Below are 17748 nucleotides of genomic sequence, written 5' to 3'. Positions count from 1 at the left end.
AATTTATGTATTTTAGTTCTAGCGGGTTAAGAGAGCGAGTTAAAAAAAAAATTCCATTGTTTTTGTTTTTATTTTTTTTTATGTATTTTTTTTTTTTTTTTTTAACGAAAACGACCGACGTTGTGTCATTGTGGTTGTCACTTTTGTCTTTGTTTCAATTTTTTGATTTCGACAATTGGCTGTGTGACTTTGTGTTATTATTTCTTATTAACTCAGAGGAGAGCACAGGCAGGCAAAGGCAAAGGCAGGCAACCCCAAGTCCCCATCAACCACTTGTTTTCTATTTTTGGAACATTGATCTCTCTTCGGAGAAGAAACGTGTTCCTATCGCCTCCGCGTCGCGTCTTCTTGAAGCAGAACACAATTTACAGTGGATCTGTTTTCTGAAAAGTTGTAATAAAAAGTTTAGTTTTGAAAAAAAACAATAAAAATTAAATTTTAATTTTGTGCAATGAAGTTTAAAAATTTTTTTTTTTTAAATTACAGTGAATTAGCACTTTAAAAAGATCATAAACTAAAGAAGAAGAATCCTTCGAATCTAACGCTAAATTTTCACTTCAAAAACTTTGTTTACACATATAAATATTCGCAGATTGTGTCAATATAAACATCTTGAAGTTTATGGGTAGGTAAACAAAGTGTTTTGAATTTGAAAATTGGCACTAGAAGTAACGTGATATTTAGTCATGTCTAAATTGAAGGTCTTAATTCCCATTCTTCTTCTCTACAAAAATGTTTAAAAAGCTATAATTTTCCTATAATTTTAGTGCCACCGCAACTCCAGTAGTCGGTAAATAGAGCAAAGAGTAATAAGGTGTTCAGACTTGTTCTCTAAAATCGAAACAAAAAATGTTAGGGTATTTCACAGTAATCAAGTTATACTTATAGTTACTTAGCTCATAAGGTTAGAGGTTAAAACTGGTGTCAAATGAAAGATAAGTTGATACTGAAAATACAAAAAACAGGGTTGCCACTTCTAAAATGGAAACTTCTATGTGGCAACCCTATTTTAAAGGAAAAATTGTCACATAACTAAAAACTAATACATTCATATCTTTGTTGTTTGGCCAGATAAAAAAATTTTTAAAATGCCAAACGAAAGTCTAAATATTAAAAAAAAAAAATAAAATAATAAAAAGAACGTTAACCTACAAATAATGTGGCAAGACTATTCAAATGAAAACAACACTGACAAAAATCTTCTTTGAACAAAACAACAGTATAACTTTTTATGCACTAGAAAGTGAAACTACCATATTTTCGATAAAAACTCTATTCTATCTAAAAAATGTCGGGTGCCACCTCGCAAATGCAGACAAGTACTTGGTAACCCTACCCAAATGCTAAAAAACACTAAAATCACTTGTTTTTAAACCAAAGTGGATAATATTTGATAGAGTTCAAGGCTATAAAATACATCATGTTTTAGCTAAGACTCACTTCTATCTAAAAAATGTAGGGTGCCACCTCGCAAATGCAGACAAGTACTTGGTAACCCTCCTCAAATGCTAAAAAATAAACTAAAATCACTTTTTTTAAGTCCAAGTGTACAATAATTGATAGAGTTTTTTGGTCCTGTACAGATAAGTTTTTGGAATTATTTTTTTTTTACCAATCTAACGGTACTTCTCACGTACCTACCAATTTTGAAAAATTTAATTTTCTCAAAAAAGACTTCTTCGATTTTGATCAAAAGGTCTAATTTTTGAAGTTTTTTTTTTTTTTTAAATCAAATTTATGAAAAAGGGGTATTGAATTTTATAAACTTTATTTAGAAATTTATTTTTCAAAAAATTGTATAAAAATAAAGTTATTTTTTTTTAACGACTCTAACGGAAAACGCCGAGATAAATATTAGCTCTCATACAAATTATCGAAAAAATTTAGCCAGGCTAAAATTTATCTGAGCATTTTATAGATGATTTGTATGGGAGCTAATATTTTACTCGGAACTGCCTACGAGGCTAAAGGAATCAAATTGTATACTTTTTTTTGGACATATACATTTGCCAAAGGAGAATGGGCAATTTTGTATGGAACTTGGACGTTCCGCGGCCAAGAACGATTTTGTTATTTTTTGATGTAGTTAAGTCTTACATACATTGTGCAGAAGTTTTATTCTTCTAACGTTCTTCACAAACGGATAAAATGCATTTTTGCATTTAAAAGTTAATGCAAATTGTCTCAATGTTTAAAATTGAACATGTATTTTAAGTGCAAGATGTGATAATCTGTCATTTTCCCTGAGCCTGAAGACCTTTATCTTGGATATCTATTGATATTGGTGACCTTTTTTGTACTTATGTAAGTTTTTGGTGAACGGGCTTTGTTGGATATCCAACCAACAGAACCCAAAATATTGGCTTTTTAAAACATCGATTTCGAGTCTATTTTAAGACTTTTTTTTTCAATTTTTTGTTTGTTTTTTCCTTTTGAAAACTCAAAAACAAAATCTTGAAGTGGTTGGCTGAAATAACTTATATTTTGAGTTCCATTGGTCGGATATTCAAGATTGAGGTTTTAAATCATAGAAAAAATGACATAAAATCATATTTCATAATTTAATTAAAATAGTAATTCAATTTGCCCTTCGCATATTGCTCGATGCATTAACAACACTAATATTGCCATATCTTCCATTCCAAATGCAATACAACGAAACGGTCATAGTAAAAATTTTTCCTACGTTATAGTTCTTTCATTTGATACCAATTTCATTACTGGCCGCCAAACGTCCAATATGCCCATTCTCCTTTGATGCATCTAAAGTTTTAAAAATTTAAGCAACTTGAAGTCAATTTGTGGGACCCATTCTTGCATTTTATTGTTTAAAGCGGTCAAATAGGTTAATGTTAAAGAAGTACAACTTCTGACATATAACAGTTCACAAACTTAAATTTATTAAAAATTTAGATCAAAATTGTTTAGCGGTTTGTTATTTACATACCTACAACATTTAAAAAAATTTGGACCATTATCACCTTTTTTTTTAATATTCGATTTTTCTTTTTCATTTTCTGCTGAAAAATAGACCACTGTAGTCCTACGCATGATGCACATTAAATTCACAGTATTTTAGGTTTTGCTCAAAATTGTTTTTATCAAAATAATCAAAATTTTACAAGATTAAATAACACCCATTTTCGCTTAACTCATTTAGTTCTGACCAATGAGAAAAATGTTAATATCTTGTTTGTATTTCCATAATTCCATATCGTTCCTCGCAATTGTTGCCAACCCAAAAATCACATGTCATAGCTTAACATAACTTTAGAATTCGTAACTCAAGTTTTTCGTAACTTCGGTTTCGCGTAACTTTGACGGCCGTAACTCTGTCGCACGTAATTCTGTTATTCGTAACTCCGTTACCATTTCGGTTAAAAATACATATGTTTTGTTTTTAAATAACACCAAAGAGACAGAAAACTCATTTAAAAACTTTAGATTTGAATGTCGTGTCCTATTTGTTTAAAAATATAAAAAAAAACTAAACTGTTTTTCTATCATCAAATATCAGTAACAGCCCCACTGTTTAACAGATGACGATGACGATAGAGAGACAAAAGCAAGCAAAACAGTACTTTTGGTTTGGCTCGATCTGTACTACAGTAGTGGTCGCTTGTAAAAAGGGAAAATAAGTGCGGTTGGATTGCCCATGTGGAGTTAGTTGCACGAGTTGGGGAAATGCTTGATGTTGTTTATGGTGGTTTTCTATTTTTGTGCGCGAGGCTGTGTTGTTTTTCACCACTCGCTTGCTCGCTGGATGGATATAAACACCAATGTGAATTATTTTATTATCAAGCAATAAAATATTATTTTTCTTTGGCTTTTTCCATTATTCCTCTCTTTGCTGATGATGTAATTTTTTTTTGTTCGCTGCTAAAAACCACGCGATGTAAGCCAAGAAATGTAAATAAAACAATCTGCTTGCCATTTGCGTTATTTGTCTGATTAAAATTCGATGTGTAAACAAATAAATTTTTGCCATGGCATTAGCTAGATAGAGAATTTACTTTTCATTTTCGAGAGACAAAAGTGTCAGTGCATAATAATGCCGATGCCGCTGTGCACAATTATTTACATTTAATTTTTGTAAATAGTGAAAAATGAAAAATGAACAAATATTTAATCTTAAAATAGGCGTGAAAATGATTATCACATTATTTTCAATATGACAATATCGCGTTGTGTGAATTGAAATGTTTACAGTTAAACGCTTCGATGAGTTTCTTTTAGACTTTGAGAAAGTGTATATATTTTTATGTGTGTTTACCAGCCATGGCCGCGTGGTCGTTGTTTTGTGTTGTTAATTTTTTTGATTACCTACTTAACTCATTCAGTTTTGATTTTTGACCTATTGAATATATTGGGATTATGGACAAAGCCGTTCTCAATTATTATTTTGTAGAGGGTAATTTAGACAAGGTTCTATTCTTAAAATGTGTAATTAGACCTTTTTTTCATGTAATTATTGTTAGAACTAAATTTTCTTGTGACTCAATGTTAAGAACTTGAAGAACCTCTCGGGGAGAAATTTTTAACTTATATCAGCATTTAACAACTATAATTATAAAAGGCAATTAAGATTAACTTTTGTTTACATGACATTTTTAGTTTTATATCTCTTGTAATTAAAAAGAACAAGTTTGCACAAAGAATGGCAATACGTCAATATTACATGATTAGAAAAACATTTTCTCTAACAATACTAATTATCTACAAGTACTTACTATGAATGCAATCAATAATTTATTTGTTCATTCGATATTGTCATTGGCAAAATAATTTTTAAATGACTTAATAGCTACCCAAACAGTATTTACGAAAAAAAAAAAAAAACGATAACCTTAAGACGATTAATTGATACTTTCTGATATTAATCTATAATAAAATCGATTATAACGATAAGTTAATCTTTTGAAACACTTTTGTTATATTTTTGTATTTAATTGCGATGTAAAGAAAATCGTGTTTTGAATTTGTATGGAAATATTTCAAAAATGGGTCACTCGGGTGTATACGTAACTACATTGAAACAAAACAACTGAAAATTATCTTACATTCATTTAGAACTTGTTCAATCTGTATTTTTAAAAAGATTATTGTTTGGATAAACTTTTACAAAATCTCTTTACTTTTTCATAAGTTGTATGACTTACAAAAAAAAAAAAAAAAATTAATTCAAAACAGAATTAGCTATGTTTAATGGGACAAATTTGCAAGAAAGATATAATTTTGTTTGAAACTTAATTTCGTACAGATTTTGGCTTACAGAAACATGAAAAAAATGTTAAGTAAAAAAAGTATTCGAAATATGATTTGATTTTGACCATCAGCATGGTTTTTAAGACGCGATAAAGTTCCCAGTAAAGTAGAATATATGTGCTTTTATACTTCATAGCTTGATAAAGTGTATTTTGTATTTTTCTCTATGGTATAGAAAGCAATTAGGTACATAAAACTATTTTAAAAGCTCACTTAAAATTGTTTAAAATCGTCTTATTTGTTAAAAATTTGATTTCCTAGAATAAATTAAAAAAAACAAAAACCAACAGGTACAAGCTGGTCTAAATTGAAGCGGGTAATTTCCAATTCGATCGGCCATACATACTTTCATTCTTAAATATTAGTACCTACCTATGTAATTGAGCAAAAATTTTCTAAGGTTATCGTTACTATAACCGTTATCGATATTGTTATTGCTGTTATTATCGATATGGTTATCGATATGTCTTTTTATCGAAATATTATCGATATCGATAGCAATTTCGAAATCGTTTGCGATAGCAATATCAATAACAATATCGATATGGTTATCGCTTTCGTGATATCAAAAACTCTTCTTCTGACCTGGCAGATTCCCATATCCGGGCCGGTTGTCGTAATGCTCCTTCATAATAACCTCAGTTTTTTAGATAGAACTCAGCGAAAAGCCTTTAAAATGAAAAAAACAATCACAGTTTTTGAGCAAAAATTCGAACTCGAGATAACAATCAGGAAAACAGGAGATCTTTTACAAACTGAATCCCGCTTTTACGTTTGTCTTCTTTTCTCTGATTTTTCTTGTTCGTTATTTTTTTTTTCGTAATTAAAAAACTTTACCATTACAATTGAAAACAAAGTTCGAAAATTTAACTGTTTTCGAATTTTGATTTTAAAAATTAAGAGAGAAAAATACAATACAATATAAAATACAATGCAAAATGATTCTTGAGATGATATTTCCCTTAACTAACCTTAATTACTCTCATGATACTATTATTTCATTCAGGGGTATCATGGTTACTGAATTATTTTTTTGTTTATTTAAAAAAAGTTGACATGCATAACTTTTGATATTTGCTTGTCACTGAACGTTCAAACTGCAATTTCATCAAAAACTCCAAAGTCCACTTAAACTTTCCGCTACTGTATATTATGAATAGTGAATAGAGTATACCCTGAGTGCATTTGGTGTTATTTATCAATTTTTTGTGTGTTGCAATAATAATTGAAAAGAATAAGCAAATGCAATGCAAATTATGCAGTCACTTGACATGACAGTAGCGTGACTCGATGCCACATGATAGATACTAAAATACACATATCTACAAGCTAATATACAAGAAGCTATTAATAATAAACAAAATGTAAATATAAATACACCTCAAGTTAACTAGTCTAACACCATGATTACATCAAATTGAGAAAAAAAAGCAATTTTTTTTTTCCAGAAATCGTTCAAAACTCATCGATCCAAGTCAGGTTTTTCATTAAATTTATATGCGCAATGACTAAAATGACACATGACATATTGACAAAGACGTCCTAGTTGCTCTAGTTTTTTAATTTAAATGTGAAGTAAGGCGGAGGGAGTAGTAAGCAGCCTCACGAGTCTAATCTGCGCAATTATGCGAGAGTGCCTTTTTTACAAATCGGCGGCGGTGCGGCGAAGCTCTTATCAACAAAATAACCTCTCGAATGAAAAATAGGAAAATACGCAAACTTTCAAGTTGTGCGGGCTGCTGCCGGCAAAAATTACAAAACTAGGCTGATAGATGAATATACTTGAATAAATCAACTACATTTCTGATAAGGGAGCTATTTTGGGAGACAAGCTTTCCTTCGATAACAGACGAAGGTGTCTTCAAGAAGAACTTTAGTCATAAAGGGTGTTGATAGTAAAGATAAGAATTTAAATATGAAAAACAAACAGAACTTCGAAGAGACTAAAAAAAAAACGATAGAAACGTCATGTTTATTCAATCTTCATCATCAACAAACGATTTGATTCAATAACTGACTTTTCAATCGAAAAACCAGTTTTGATCTGCGGCCTCCGGTATAGGTAGAAATTCCGATTGCCTGTCATTTGTGATCGCGTGTCACGTCACACTTTGTAGTTCGGTGGCAAGAGTCTTTTTGTGTTTTTTCTGACAACTTCCCAAGCCTACCGAACAGAACAGTGTGTGTGCTCTGCTCCGCTACCGTCCTACCGATTGTAGCTTCTGATTTTGTGAATTCTGAATTTTTTTATTCAGAATTCAGGGGGTGGCCTGTTTATCAGTCAGAGTCAATAAACAAAGTTAAAAGAGAGCACCTGGATGGTCTCAATAATCTTTATATTATATTCTGTTTGCCAATTCCAAGTGTAAAGGTGGCATACAAAGCAAATAAAAAATAATAAAAAAAAAAAAATAATAAATAAGTCAATTGCAGTTATAGCAGAGCAGCCATTGTTTGCCATTTGGTACATATATTTCTATATAGAGAGGGACACCAGCAAACAGCATGGTTATAATAATTTATATGGAAATCTATTTTTAACCAAACAAAACAAACACATAAACGCCGCCGCGCCATCCACCGCCATCCGCCGCCAGGCCAGGCCAGAGTCAGAATTCAGAATCAGAGTCCGGAGCAGAACAACAAAAACAAAAAAAAAAAGTAAAAACACGATCATGAGCAAGGGGAATGAAAAACAAAAAATTAGGTTTTTATTCAGTTTTTTTTTTGTTTTTTTTATACTTTTTTTCTTATATCAATTGTGCAATCAGAGTTCACCGTGTACTGATGACGAAGAAGAGCGCAAATTGTTAAAGAACACACACAAACACAAACAAGTTTGAGTTTGTAAGCGAGAGAAATATAAAATTGATGCTCAGACTAAAGTTTGCTCTTAAATTTTTCCCATGCTCTCTCTGTATTTGTTCATTTTAAATTTTTTAATTGCTCTTTTCTAAGTTGAAAATATTTCATTTGTTGGAAAAAAGATCAGAAACTTCTCAATTTTACTTTGAGTTGAAAGAAAAAAAAATATCGATTGACTGCATTTTGGGAACGTATGACCAAAATTCTGTATTTTAATAAAAAAAAATTCTGTATGAACATAATCGTGTAGGTATTCCATTATTCTGCTGTATTTCAAAATTCTGTAAATCCAAAATTCTGTTTTCAAAATTCTGGAAATCCATTATTCTGCTTTTTGGAATTCTATATATTCCACACCTATACCTTTTTGTCTTTAATACAGTAAAATAAGGAGAAAAAAGGGGTAAATCTCGGAATGAATGTTAGTAGAAATTTTTTTTGCTCAATATCTTCCTTTTACCATTCTATAACATATCTCAAAAGTCTAGAAAAATCTCATGTCCGCTTGTCGCGATTTCAAGGTAAAATCGCGAAATGGAGATTTTCAAAATTTGCAAAAATAGGCTATGGTATTATATACACATATGATACATGATTTCAAGGTATTTTTTAATCTAAAATCAAGACAATCTGACGTCTCTGGAAAAAGTTATACCTGTTTTTCATCTGTCAACTCATATTATTATAACAGTTGCAAACTTACTGCCGAAAAACCCTTAAAAGTTATGGTAGATTAACCAAATTTTGCATGAAGATTTTAGAATCCATCATTATTAAAAATCAAAACAATCCATTACAAAAAATATAAATACCTACGAAATAATGGTATTTTTTGATGGAGGGGCAAATTTTAGGATATGCACTAAAGAAGATTCTTGTTCATCTTAGGAATAAGTGCTAATAGGCTAATTTTTTCATTTTAATCTTTGTTTGGATATTCTTTAATTACCCTCAAAAATCTAAAAAAATCTCATGTCCGCAAGTCCTAATTTTCTTGGTTTGAAGATAAGGTGCAGATTTGAAAAAATTGAAAAACTACTCTTCAGATATTTGTGTCAGATCAACAAGAATAAGGTACATTGCTTTTCAGGGATGGTCATATTGATTTGTTTGTGGGTTTTGTTGGAATCAGCGTTAAAAAATACCTTGAAATGATATGGGTTATGTTGGTATACATATAAGAATCTAAAATTTTCTTATTATTTTTTTTAAATCTGCACCTACCTTATTTTAACCTGGAAAATAAGAACTTGCGGTCATGAGATTTTTTTAGATTTTTGACATAAGTTATAGAATATCCAAACAAAGATAGAAACAAAAAAATTAGCCTATTAGCACTAACCACGTTGATTCAACTATTTTTCGGAATGATTTTGCGTTGAAGACGAAAATTTTAAAATCAAAGTAGAACATCTTTAGTTTAAAGTGGTTTGCCGTTATAAAACATCTTTAAATCAACGTTGTTTCAACTTTGAAAAAAAGCATCAATTTATTAAAAAAAAGAAGAAATGGGCAGCCGCTGAGGATCGAATCTACAACTCTTGGGTTACTAGGCGAATACATTACCAACGTGCCATCTCACTGTTAAAAATTAGAGTGATAAAATGCAACAAAAGCTGAAGTCCTACAAAAATAAAAAAATTTCTTACGTTGTTTCAATTTTATTTTGAAGAAGTTTCATGTTAATTTTTTTAACATTAAATCAACGTTGAACATTTTACATTTTACGATGCGTTTTTTCCCTCAGTGTAAACGAAAAGTTGTTTTGATAAATTTTAATTTAAAAACATCCCAAAACAAGCGTTCCCGGAATGTACGCTATTTTTGTATATTTTTTTAGTTTTATTTTTAATTTTTATTTAAATTTTTTCACAACATTTTATTTATAAAAAAACAAGTCTCTGCGACGCTTTTCGGTTTAAAAAAAAAAACATAATCGGGCTCAATTTAATGCGACTTTCGGTCTACTCATCTAAAAACCATTCCACGGTGATTTCTTTTATATAAAGAGGATCACTTATAGCTATTAACTTTTAAGATAGCAAAAGTGTTCTGTTAATGCAACAAAAGATTCCAATTACAAATTCTACCTCAAAATCACTTTTACTCTTTTTTCTTGCTACACCCGTGACAGTATTCACAACCTTGTCTATTTTCAAAAAGAAATTAAAATTTCTACTGTTTGCATTATGAAATTATTTGTAAGATTTCCAGACTTATATCATGCATAGTGAATTTAGTGTACAATTTATTATTCTCTCCGTGACGATGGAAAACCCCCATATCTTTAACAAAAAAAAACATAAAGTTCAACTAGCTACTATACTATAATAAATAATATTACCAAAATACTCTGATAAGTGAAATCGCTATGATTTTAAAGCGGTTTATTTTTTTTATTTGCGATAAAGTTTATCTCTTATTTTGATAACAAATAGTTTTGGAAAAATAATGTGTTTACGTTTATGTATTACTTAGGTGAGGTATGGACATTTAACTTGCGGCAATATGTCTGGAATATTTTTTTTTGTTTTTTTTTTTTATATTTTAATCATACATTTTGAAGTTTTTGGGTGGGAGAATGTGTTAAAAATGGAACTAAAGTCCAAGTGTTGGGTGTGTTATAAAATCAGGCACGGAAACTGGAATTACAATGGAAAATGATTTTGCGTTATTCGCTAATTTTGTTTCTATCGAAAATTTACTGCATTGAAAAATTTGTGCTAATATAATTTACATTTTAGGAATTAATTATTATGTATGAATGTTCATTACAAACTTATATGAGAAAAAGGTTTTTGTTTTTTAATTGTATATTACACTGGTCAACAAGGTTTTTGCCACAAGAACCAAAATATACTTTTCTAGGAGTTTTTGGGGTGCTGAATCCGAATCTGAAGACAGAAAAGTTTGATTGGCCTTCGTTTTTGAAATATTACCGTTAGAAAATGTCAAAAAACGTAATTTTGGCTGTTTTCGAGGTTATGTTTTTATGTGGAGTAATTAATTTTTAATAAATTTGTAACGTTGCCTATAACAGCTAGTTTTATTCTTTCAAAAAATGTTTTAATCTTTCCGATATCTCTTTTATTGCCCGATATATTTAAAATTTAAGTAGCGGTCTTTGAATCAGGAACAACACTGGCCAACCAAATTAAAATTTTTTTGCCACATGAATTAAAATATACTTTTCTAAAGGTTTTTGCGTTTCTGAACTCGAATCCACAATCAGAAAAATTCTATTAGTCTTCGTTCTTGAAATATTACCGTTATAAAATGCAAAAAAATGATTTTTTTTATAACGGTTATATTTCAAGAACGGAGGCTAATAGAATTTTTCCATTTGCGGATTTGGGTTCAGTAACTCGAAAACCTTCAGAAAAGTATATTTTGGTTCTTTTGGCAAAAATTTTGTGACCAGTGACTTAAGCTTTAGATTAAGTTTAGTTTCTCTTTGGCTTATTAAATGAAACTTAAGATATCTCGAGCAATAAAAGAGATATCGTGAAAATTTAAACAGTTTTTGAAAGAAGAATATCTGTTCTTATTATAACCGTTACAAATTTGTTTAGGTATAATGAACTACCCCACATAAAAATAGAATCTCGAAAACAGCCAAAATGACGTTTTTTAGCATTTTATAACGGTAATATTTAAAAAACGGAGGCCAATCAAATTTTTCTGACTTCAGATTCGGATTCAGCACCCCAAAAACTACTCGAAAAGTATATTTTGGTTCTTGTGGCAAAAAAAAAGTTAAATTTTGTTGACCAGTGTTATTTTTGTTTCTCAAATTTTTTTTCGAAGTTTTTGAAATGATTATAAAACTAAGCCCCAATTTATTCATACTGAATTAAGTTAGAAGTCAATATTTACCTAAAAGAAGAAATTTTAAAATTTTTATGTGTGTGTTATTTTAAAATTGCTTAAAGAACTACTATTTTCAGTTTCCTTTGAAATGTTTTGAGTGATTGCGTACGACATAGTAGTCCCTTTTAATTTGGTTCAATTTTTTAAAATGATCAAAAATTGGTAAACAAGTTAACGTAAATTTAATAATCCTATTTAATTTATTTTTAATAAATATCTTGATTATTTCATGGACATTTTGATAATTTTTCACCTTGACGGGTGATGTGATTTGAATCGATATAAAAAGAAATCATTTGGCATAAAAAGTAAGTATGTTTTTGTTTACAAATCTTTGTACAATTCATCTTACTTTTTTAGACTTCACTTCAAATAGTTTGAGGAAGGATTTTGAAAAGTGTTAAGTTTTTTAACTGCACCGATTTTTTTTTTATTATTTTGAACACTATTTTTGAATAGTATCCCTGGAGAGTTTTTTTTTCAAATTTGTAAATAATTTTTGTTTCACAACAACAAATAGTCCAGTTTATTTCTCCAAAAATCACGTTTTTTCCTTCAATATGTTCCAAAAAAGTGAAAAATTATGAAGAAAGAAAGTATCCTTATCCTATACAAAAGATCCCATTCCCCTTTTGCTTACTTTGAGAATTTTTGCGACAAGTGATTACTTGGTGTTTTCATCGTTGCGGGTGTGACATCTTATGAAATGAAATCCTCATATTTATTTGTATTCTTTAATAATAGATTTGAACTCGAACAATCCACAAAATACATGGTGTTCTCATGAAAAATTTATTGATTGAAAAAAAAAAAACAGTTCATTTACTTTCAATATCCAAATTATTTTGATACTTAAGGGCTGACCGAAAAGACCCCTAATTCTCAAATAGGAAACCTTTTTATTTGATGTAAAGTTCCAAATATTCATACACTTTTATCTTATAATTCTTCCAAGCTGAGATACATTTAAAGAGTCTGAGACATAAACGTTGTCGGTGTGACGCTACCTATTTTTAACCTTGCTCTAAAACGAATAAAAGGCACGAATATTCAAAGTTTGATTTCTAAAATTTTAAACCAATTTAAAAGTTACTAACAATATTAATTTAAATTTAAATAATTATAAGAAAACCCAACCAATATTGGTAATAAAAAATTTCAAGCAACTTTGATATAGCAACAAGTACATGCGACCCAATCATTCATTTTTTTTGCGTACTTAAATACGGAATTCTTACAAATTGAATAACAAATCAGCTACTGCCCTTAAATGACGTAGAGCCCCTAAACTTCACAACTGGTGTTACTGGACAAGTGTTATTTTATTGCAATTTTAATCGACACTTGAAAAACAAATTAGAGCAATTTTACTCTTTTCAAGCTTTAAATATTGTTTTGCTAAAAAGAGCTAAAAGCTCGTCAAAACTAAAAAAAACACCTGAAATTTTGCTGAATAAAGAGAAAAATTAGCTAAAACTATTAAAGCTTAAAGCTTTTTCCCATAAAAGTAAAGCTCACTTCAAAGTTGAAATACTTTCTTATCTCACCTATTTCACCTATACCACTTGTTGCATCGAATGGAATATTTTTTTTGTTATAGTTCGTGATTTAATTAAGGGTTCTTATCTCCCCTAACAAAAACTATAATCTAACAATATGTTTATATGGAAAATTACATAAATTGTTTACTATTTTGACTTCAATTTTGTCAATTAACTTTTTTGTTGAACATTGAACTCGACTTCGAAAAATTATGTTTACTTTTTTATTTCAGACTTGATCACTCACTTCGAACTTGATCAAACCTTTTCTCCCCTTTTCCCCACTTTTCACCATTCTAAAGGGCTACAAGAAGAACTCACGACAACAAGCCGGCACAACCACCGAACCGGCAATCATTAAACATATGTTTCGTCGAAGCATGGCGGTGCCCGTGCCTCCACTGAATTAGGGTGGTTGGCATGGCAAGACAAGTTGTATAGTATTAGCTGGTTTTGGTCGTGGAACTGGTATAATAGCTGTCGATGATCTGACTGGGGGCGAAAACTGTTTCTGTAGCTGGCAATCCGTTTAGTGTATCTCAAGCATTCTTCAAGTTCGGTTCGTTTTTTCCTCTCTTTCGTATTTCTCGAGAAGAAGAAGAATAAAGAAGAAATTCAAATAAAAAATAACGGTTCGCTTGTTAAAGCCTTCGAAGACTATTTCTCTTTTTAGAATTTACAAATTTTTTGGTTCTTCCGCTAAGTGAGTTAAAGACTCAATCTAAAGCCCTCAAGGCTTGAAGGCGCGAAAATAGTTACCAAGGTAATAATTACAAGTTAAAAGTGTAATAAATACCTATTCTGTGGGTTTTGTAGGTTTCCGTCAACAACCCCCTTTTCGATCTTGTTCTCCATCTGTAAGACCCCCTTCCCCCTCTAGAACCCATACAAAATATTTATTTGAGTGATTGCTCGTGATAGAAGAAAGCGTGAGCAACTCTTTTGTTTGTCGTGTGTCGTGTCTGTCTCTGTTGTGTGTGCAAAAGACCACGAGAATTTCTGTGTGTCATGTGATATCTCTCGCATTCAAATATTTACAGATCATTGATGAAGCTCAGCTAATTGATCTGTTTTGGTTGTGTCATTCGATAAATCATCATCATTGGTTTGGGGGAATGTGCTGGCCTGAACCCTAAATTAACTCTCCTCTGCTTGTGAGGAATACAAGGCTATAGTTGGAAAGTGTGTGTTTATGGTCAACTTTATGATCAATTTGTTTAAACAAAAATAAATTAAAAAGTGATTTTTATTAATTGATCTTGTTTTTTTATTGAGAAATGTGTTGTGTGTCAATAAATGAACGGGACATTCGTACTTCACATCGTCTTCATCGTGGTGAAGTGGATCGAATTATCGATTATAGCGCCGCCATCAACTTTGCGAACACAGATACGTATACTTACTTGCTATCAACTCGATATTTGCTCTCTAAAACAACACTTTATCGATAAGAACGAAAATAACTTAAAGATATTGATTATTATTATATTTTATGCAATTAAGTATTTGATAACGTCTTTTCTGTTCTGTTTATTTGCGCGGTTGATACTAACGCAAAAAAAATATATAAATTTCCGGCTAAATGGCTGGATGGTATAATATGACTTTCAGTATATGTTAATAGGGTGATTGATGATTTTGTTACAGTCTAGCGGTTTGCTATTTGTTTTAATAATTTAGATTAATTGATGGTGTAGTGCTAGAATGATCGATTAATTAGCAATTTAAGTAGGCACAGAGAGTTGGTAAGGTGTTATCTTGTTTATTTTTAAGTTTTGTAAAATGGATATTAAAAAGTGATTGTATGGAAATTGAATTGGAATTTTTCCAGAAGCTATAGATTGTTTATTTATTTTTTTTTATTTTTTGTCATGACAGCAATTGTATTGTTTTTTTTTTCAAACAATGACTTCGATTGTAGAATTACCTACCTTCCAGCATTCTCTTATTATAGAGAACTGTCAGAATTGCATGAACCAAGTTGTGTATAGAATTCACTTCTGACCTGAATAGAATTTTTGTTGTTTATTTTTTGTATCTCAGTGATTTTGTAACATTCTCTCTTGACAATCTCTTGGATCTATATAAGGAGGAAATTGATTTATTCTTAAAATTTTTATTTTTTTTTCTGAGTTTTACTTTGAATTTGAAAAACCAGAAAAATAAATTCCACACACGTTATATATGATATGTGTTGCGTTGGTTTATCTATAAAGGCTAGAGACCGCAAATGTAAAATATCTAGAGTGGTGGTGTATATTGACAAGGTTGACGTTTTGGTTATTTGCCCATTTGTGGAATTAACAAAATTCAATTGTAATTCTTTTGATTTGATTTTGTGATCTAAAAAAGAACAAAAAAAAAATAAATTTTAATAAGAAAATCAGTTTGGTAATGTAGAAACATTTTTGTGCAATCATGGTTTATTGATTGAAATTTTTTTTGATCCAAAAGAATTTGTTTTTCAATTTAAATTGGTCAGCTTCTTAAGATGAATACTTACATTTTGCTTTATTAATTCATTTTTTTTTTACTTGCGATATGCATACTATCAAGTTATGCATTCGTACAAAAAAAAAAGTTGAGATAACATTTTTCCATGACATTACGATGATAGACAATGCCAAAAAAGTGGGTCCCGGAAGTCCGTCTGTCCGTCTGTCTGTATAAGGAACTAGAGCCTAAACGGATGGACCGATTGACTCCAAACTTGATATGTTGCAGTTTTTGGAGACTCTCCAGAGGAGTTTTTGAAATTACCTGTCATACAAAAATTTCGGAAAAGTTTAATTTCACGAAAACGGCTTCAACGATTTTGTTAAAAAAATTCAAGTGTTATTTTTTAAACAAGGTCTATCTTTTGAAGAAATTTTTTTTTTTTTTGAAAATCATTAGGTATTAACGGTACCTGCCATAGGACCGCTTTTTTCAAATCGGATTTTCTGCAAAACTACTTATTGTATTTCAACGAAATTTATATAATTAAAACATAAGCCAAAAATAAAATTTAAAAAAAAAATAAATTTTTGGATTTTTAAAAAAATTTTGAAATTTTTTTTTTGAAAAATCTAATTTTCGAAAACGGTACATTGAATTTTTTTGAAATTTTGTTTTTTTTTTAGATGTTGATTAGTTATTTCTACAAAATGGCATACCAATTTTATTTTTAAACTTTTTTTTGAAAAAATTATTTATAAAAAATTTTTAAAAAAAACGGCTTTAACGATTTTGAAATTTTTTTTTTCTAAAAATGCACCTTAATATATCAAATAAAACTGAGTACTTGTTTTGTTGGGTGATTTGATTTCAGATATTGTTTTATTTTTTTGAAAAATGAATTTAAGTTTTTTTTTGTGTTTTTTTTTTTGTTTTTATATACCTACATTTCCCAAGTTTCTATATAAAAAGTCTTAAAAATTTAAACAACTTGAACTCTAACAGCAAGTTCGTGCGACAAAGTCGTGCATTTTATTTAAATAAAGATTAAGATCCCAGCTTAATTTTTTATTTTAAATCATTAAATTTTCTTAATTTAATGTAGAAAACAAAAACCAAAGATGAAAATTTTATATGTATTCCTTATGATTTAGTGAAAACCAGCCAATAATTTTAAAAACATTTATCAGCTTTGAGTTGATTTTCATAATTTCAAAATTACCGTCTTTAAAAAAAAAAAATATTTGGTTCCTATTTGTTCTTAATTAACAATAGTTACTCCAGTCTAAGAAGTATGTATTTTTTAGTCAAAAATTATTTTTTTAAGAAATTTTTTTCAGGCTTTGAGATTCAAGGATCGTTCCGCCGAGCCTTTTTCTTAATTTCAAATAAAAATTAACAGATACCTATCTATTTAACAAATAGCAAGTTTTTTTTTTTTCATTTGATCAGCCATTTAAAAGTTTGTAAGAACTATTTCTTTTTCAGTAGAAAAAAGAGATACGTATACGCCATAGTGAACTTTCAAGTTTTTAATTTTAAAAAAATTATGAACCTTTTATCGCTCATAAAAAAATGATTAAATACTTTTAATTTATTATTGTAAAATAACAAGGGAACAAAAACTTTGAATTTCGTACTTAAGAAGTATAAATACAAAATAAAAAAATCATTATGAAAAATTGTTGCCCTCATGAAATTTAACAAATAGCTTCCTTTTGCAATAAGAATAAAAGTTCAAAAGCGTCTAAAAAAAAAAAAAAAATAAAAA

The 17748-nt window shown here is 29.5% G+C and overlaps 1 protein-coding gene and 1 long non-coding RNA gene across 3 annotated transcripts in view; one reads left to right on the top strand and one right to left on the bottom strand.

Moving 5' to 3' along the window:
• The window catches only part of LOC129906414 (cGMP-dependent protein kinase, isozyme 2 forms cD4/T1/T3A/T3B), a 122611-nt gene that overhangs the window by 983 nt on the left and 103880 nt on the right, over positions 1–17748 (top strand). The window contains exon 1 of one of the 2 annotated variants that reach the window (XM_055982181.1): positions 14150–14304. The exons of the other annotated variant lie outside the window; for it this stretch is intronic. The gene's annotated coding sequence lies outside the window, so the exon portion shown is untranslated. Of the gene's footprint in view, positions 1–14149; positions 14305–17748 lie in introns of those variants that run through there. 2 annotated transcript variants of the gene reach the window in all.
• On the bottom strand, positions 100–15878 carry LOC129906418 (uncharacterized). The gene is made up of 3 exons (XR_008770783.1): positions 15681–15878; positions 15473–15621; positions 100–383 (listed from the first exon to the last, which is right to left on the bottom strand). It is a non-coding gene; the product is annotated as an uncharacterized LOC129906418 (long non-coding RNA).

Source organism: Episyrphus balteatus, chromosome 1, assembly GCF_945859705.1.
Source record: "Episyrphus balteatus chromosome 1, idEpiBalt1.1, whole genome shotgun sequence".
Taxonomy (NCBI): Eukaryota; Metazoa; Arthropoda; class Insecta; order Diptera; family Syrphidae; genus Episyrphus; species Episyrphus balteatus.
Note: the sequence above shows the minus strand (reverse complement) of the source record. Positions and strands in the feature narration are given on the sequence as shown.